This window comes from Myotis nattereri (assembly GCF_964212035.1).
Source record: "Myotis nattereri genome assembly, chromosome: 15".
NCBI classification, from domain to species: domain Eukaryota; kingdom Metazoa; phylum Chordata; class Mammalia; order Chiroptera; family Vespertilionidae; genus Myotis; species Myotis nattereri.
In genome coordinates this window covers 34731810-34737690 of record NC_138090.1, presented here as the reverse complement: position 1 = coordinate 34737690, position 5881 = coordinate 34731810, and positions in this window count along the sequence as shown.

The following is a 5881-nucleotide window of genomic DNA, read 5'->3' as shown; positions in this document are numbered from 1 at the left end:
TATCCTATAAAGAAAAAAATCACATGAATAAGAGAGGATATATAACTACAAAAGTGGAGGATATTTAAAGGAATAAGACAATATTATTGTGGCTGATACTGTTGCTTGCCTATTCATTGGTATTAACTATTCTCCCTTTGCCAGGGTTACCTGCCACCCACTTAAGTCTAAATGCGAGATGCTTGCTCACCTAGTTTGCTTTGCATCTTGGCGTATGTATACCAGTCCTGGCCATAAGAGAATTGAGCAAAAGTCTGCAAGTGAGCTTCAGTTAAGTTTTATTTCCTAACAAAATAGGAGGAAATAGTCCTCTTTTATACAGAATGCATGCCTATATGTCTGTGATACCTGGAATTATGGCCATTTTGCAACCAGAGGGGTAAGAGACAGATTGGCATGGGATAGGCTGGAATTACCTTTGTCCTTAACATTGTTGAGCTGATGAAACAATTCAGAACTGCCCTGTTCTTGGAATTGTGTGAAATAAGAAACTCCATCATATCTGTTATAAGTTTATACTCAACTTTTCATAATATATTTGAGTCTCAGGAAAAAATATTTTTATAAATATACACATTTATTCAACTTTATTTAGTAAGATGGGACATTGTTTATATTCATATTTTTACAGTATAACAAATTGTGGAAAAGCATTACTTTCTTTAACATATATTAATACCTTGGACATATTTCAGGTATGGTATAAGAGCACTACAATATATTGAGTATGGCATTAAAATGAGTCATGATACTTTTGCTTTTGGAGAGTCTTGCCTTCAATTTGTAAAAACAAAAAAAAATGTAACATCTGTGACATGCAATAAAGCAAACTACAATATGCATATATGTGTATATGCACATTCAACTGTGATTTGGTAATTCATAGGAAACATGTGTTTAGAGTATTTTGCAGTGTGCCTGTTTATATTCAGCTTTTTACAGTTGTCTGAAATCCTAGAAAAGTATTATTTTCCTGAATCAAGTAAGAATCAAGAAAAAACTAATTAAAGAACTACACCATGTTATTCCTCCATTACCAGAGTATCTTACAGATAAAATCTTCTAAGTGTTCAATATACAAAGAATCATAACCCGTTGACCAAATTTGGGTAAGGAAAGTATCCAAATCAGCTATAAAAAATAGTACATTGTATTCATCGTATATGAATATTCAAATTAAAATGCCAAGTCAAGCCAAACCAGTTTGGCTCAGTGGATAGAGCATCGGCCTGCAGACTGAGGGGTCCCAGGTTCAATTCCGGTCAAGGGCATGTACCTTGGTTGCGGCACATCCCCAGTGGGAGGTGTGCAGGAGGCAGCTGGTCGATGTTTCTAACTCTCTATCCCTCTCTCTTCCTCTCTGTAAAAAATCAATAAAATGTATTTAAAAAATAAAATAAAATGCCAAGTCAAATGTAGTAGTCTAATAGAAAAGTAATAGAAATTTTTTATCCTGAATAAAGTGACCTGACCTGTCCAATTGTTTGAAAATGTAAGGTGTAAAGAGACCCAAGATGGCGAGTAGGTGTCAGTACACACTGCTCCTATAACCACATCAAAATTCCAACTAAAATATAGAACAACCATTACTCAGGACCACCTGAAAGCTAGCTGAATGGAAGTCCTACAACTAGAGAAGTAAAGAAGTAAGCACATTGAGACTGGTAGGAGGGGCACAGGCATGGAATGGGCTAGTCCAATACCCATGTGTGCCCTTTTTTTTTAAGCTGGAAGCGGGAATCGTTGCTGAGGAGGCTGCCCGTCAGGAGCAAGGGGTCCTAGCCCAGGGTTCCAGAGTTGGTAACCACAGGCTGTAAAGATCAGTTGGGATTGGAGATGCATGATACAGAGGTTGCTACCCAAGTGTTCCTTTTAAAGGGCCAGTGCACAAACTTACTTAGACTTAATCCTTCTAAGCTCCAGTACTGGGCAGCTTTTGGGAACCCAGAAACATATTGGACTGAATTGTCTGGCATCAGGGCAGGTACTTGGGAGTAGCTTAATCCCAGATGGGGGTACTTGCAGGGGTCATTGCTCCTGTTGCAGAGCTGGCTGGTAAGATCTATATCTGTGTCTCCATCAGCCTGGCTTAACCCTTTGAATGCCAACCAATATCCTAGGAACTATGCTAAAATTGCCAAGGCATTTTTGCTGATTTTACAGCAGTTTAGGAAAAAAAATTATGAGTTGCAAGTAAATGAAGTTACATATCCAAAAACTTAAGGAAACCTTTACTAAATAGACATATTTAGCAATATCGTCATCACTAATCAAAGCAGACTTAGAACTGGACGCCATTTCGAAGCTTTGATAGCGCTCCCGGCACTTTTGATGAAAGACAGGAGGAGCACAATCACTCTCCCTGGCATTCTAGGGGTTAAATTGTTTGCCCTGGTGATTCCCTGAGATCCCATCCAAATTGCAGCCCCACCCAAGCTGTTTGCAGCAGTTTTTCAATATGAATGTCCTGTCCTAGTTCAGGCTTCAGACTGCTAAAATCTCTCAAAAAGCTGCAGATGGTATCAGCATGCCCCAAACCTATTAATGAAAGCCAAGACCTGGCACTAGCACCAGCCTGCCTTGCTTCACAGCTGGGCCTCACCTGGGCACTTCTAAGCCCAATACAAATAGCATCCATTTGCAGATCTCATCCTGCTAAGTGGCCCAAGGCAGTGGCTGACTTTGCACCTCCCTGAAGGCCTTAGAGCCAGTACACCCGGTGGACAGCTTCAGACCACACCAGAATACAACTCTACATATCCATAAGTGACACACTCAAGGAGCAGATACAGTGAGCACCAAAGCCCCACTGAAGCAAGTCCTATGTTAGTGATGGCGAACCTATGACACGCGTGTCAGAGGTGACATGCAAACTCATTTTTTTGGTTGATTTTTCTTTGTTAAATGGCATTTAAGTATATAAAATAAATATCAAAAATATAAGTCTTTGTTTTACTATGGTTGCAAATATCAAAAAAATTTCTATATGTGACATGGCACCAGAGTTAAGTTAGGGTTTTTCAAAATGCTGACACGCCAAGCTCAAAAGGTTTGCCATCACTGTCTTATGTCATAGAGGTGTTTTCTGCACAGCAGCTTTTTCATTGTAGTCACAACTGGTCCTCACAGCCAATTGGCCTGGAGATCAACTCCTCCCAGTGATGCCAATAGCAGTCAAGGCTTATCTACAAGACTGTGCACACAGTCCACTCATGGGTGTACCTAGAGTTCCAAGCTCAGGTGACTGGGGAGGCTGAGCCACTGGACACCTAATACACAAGGCCACTCTACCAATTCCAGGAGACATAGCAGCTCTACTTAATAAATAGAAACAAACACAGGGAAGCTGCCAAAATGTGGAGACATATCACAAATGAAAGAAATGGAATCAAGCAGTTTACTGGATACAGAGTTCAAAACCATGATTATAAGGTTACTCAAGGATCTTCATGAGAGCTTCCAGGATCTTAGTGAGACTTTTACAGATCTTAGTAAGAACATCAAAGACATGAAAAAGGACCAGAAAGAAATTAAGCGTTCACTAACTGAAATAATGGACAGAGATTCAGCAATAGAGTAGAGGACTCCGAGAATCAAATCAACTATTTGGAATACGAGGAAGCAAAAAACACCCAATTAGAAGAGTAAAAAGAAAAAAAAATCCAAAAATATGAAGACAGTGTAAGAAGCCTCTGGGACAACTTCAAGTGTACCAACATTCAAATCATGAGGGTGCCAGAAGGAGATGAGGGAGAACAAGATATTGAAAACATATTTGAAGAAATAATGACAGAAAACTCCCCCTACCTGGTAAAAGAAATAGACTTACAAATCCAGGAAGTGCAGAGGAACCCAAAGAGGCCCATACCAAGACACATCATAATTAAAATGCCAAAGGTTAAAGACAAAGAGAGAATCTTAAAAGCATCAAGAGAAAAGCAGTTAGGGAGCGCCATATAACTGTCAGCTGATTTCTTAACAGAAATTTTGCAGGCCAGAAGAGAGTGTCAAGAAACATTCAAAGAGATGAATTACAAGGACCTACAACAAATATTACTCTACCCAAAAAAGCTATCATTTAACATTGAAGGTCAGATAAAGAACTTCCCAGACAAGAAAAAGCTAAAGTAGTTCCTCAACACAAAATCAGTATTACACAAAATGTTGAAGGGTATTCTTTAAAAAAGAAGAAAAGATTTTTTAAAATATGAATAAAATGGCAACAAATACATATCTATCAACAATTGAATCTAAAAATCAAAATAAGCGAACAAGAAATCTAATGAACAAAATAAACTAGTGGCCCAGCCAACATGGCTCAGTGGTTGAACATTGACCTATGAACCAGGATGTCACAGTTCAATTCCTGGTCAGGGCACATGCCCAGGTTTTGGGCTTCATCCCCAGTAAGGGGCATGCAGAAGGCAGCCAATCAATGATTTTCCCTCATCATTGATGTTTCTATTTCTCCCTCTCTGAAAAATTTTTTAAAAATGTGTGTAAATATAGTGTTTAGACATTGAAAACTAAAATAACTTACCACTGAAAGTAATAAACAAGAAACTATTGCAGCATATGCATATTTGACTACTGTGAAGTCACTCCAGTTGTCCACTTAAACATACTTCATAATCATTAGACATTCTCAATGTTTGGAATATTCATACTGTGGATTACACTTTTGCACCACACCTTAGAATATAATACATATTTTGAGTAAACTTAATGCAAACATGCATTATGTGGTAAATTAAATGAGTCATAGCTAAATGTCAAGCTTATTAGTGAACAATTTAACAAAATTTCAATATTTTTTAAAGGGGAGAAATGATTACTAAATTATATCTCCACTGGTATAGTTACTTCATAAGGCTGTTCTTAAAAGTTGTACATATCATCTTAAGACGTGTGACCGGTAGAAGAATTGAAGTATTACTAGGCATGACCACATAGTAGTCAAAGAGCATGGTACTGGCATAGAAACAGATACATAGATCAGTGGGACAAAATAAATAGCCCAGAAATAAATGCACGCCTATATGGTCAATTAAAATTAAATAAAGGAGCCAAGAGCATAAAATGGGGTAAAGACAGTCTATTCAATAAATATTGTTGGAAAAATGGGCAGATACATGCAAAAAATATATATGAAACTAGACCACCTTCTTACATAATATACAAGAATAAGCTCAAAGTGTATAAAAGACAAAAGTAAGACTCAAAACTAAAATTCCTAGAAGAAAACATAGGTAGGAAACTCTCTGACATTTCTTTTAGCAGAATTTTTGTGATCTATCTCCTCGGGCAAGGGAAACAAAGGGAAAAAAAAAACACAAATTGGACTGCATCAAACTAAAAACCTTCTGCACAGCAAAAGAAACCATCAAAATGTAAAGAAAACCTACTGAATGGAAGAATATATTTTCCAATGATATGTCTGATAAGGAGTTGATATCCAAAATTTATGAAGAACTCAACACCAAAAAGCACCTCCAAACAATTCAATTAAGAAATGGGCAGAGGATCTGAATAGATACTTCAACAAAGAAAACATACAAATGGCCAAGAGACATGAAAAATGTCAACATCACTAATCAAAGAAATGCAAATTAAAGCCACAATGAGATACCACCTCACATCTATCAGAGTGGCTATCATGAATAAACAACTAGTGCTAGTAAGAATGTGAAGGAAAGGAAAATCTCATGCACTGTTGGCAGGAATGCGGATTGGTGCAGCCACTATGAAAAACAGTGTGGAGGTTCCCTCAAATATTTTAAAAGGACTGGTTTATGACCCAGCAATTACACTTCTGGGTATATATTCAAAGAAATACAAAATATAAACTTGAAAGAATATATGCACCCCTATGTTTATTGCA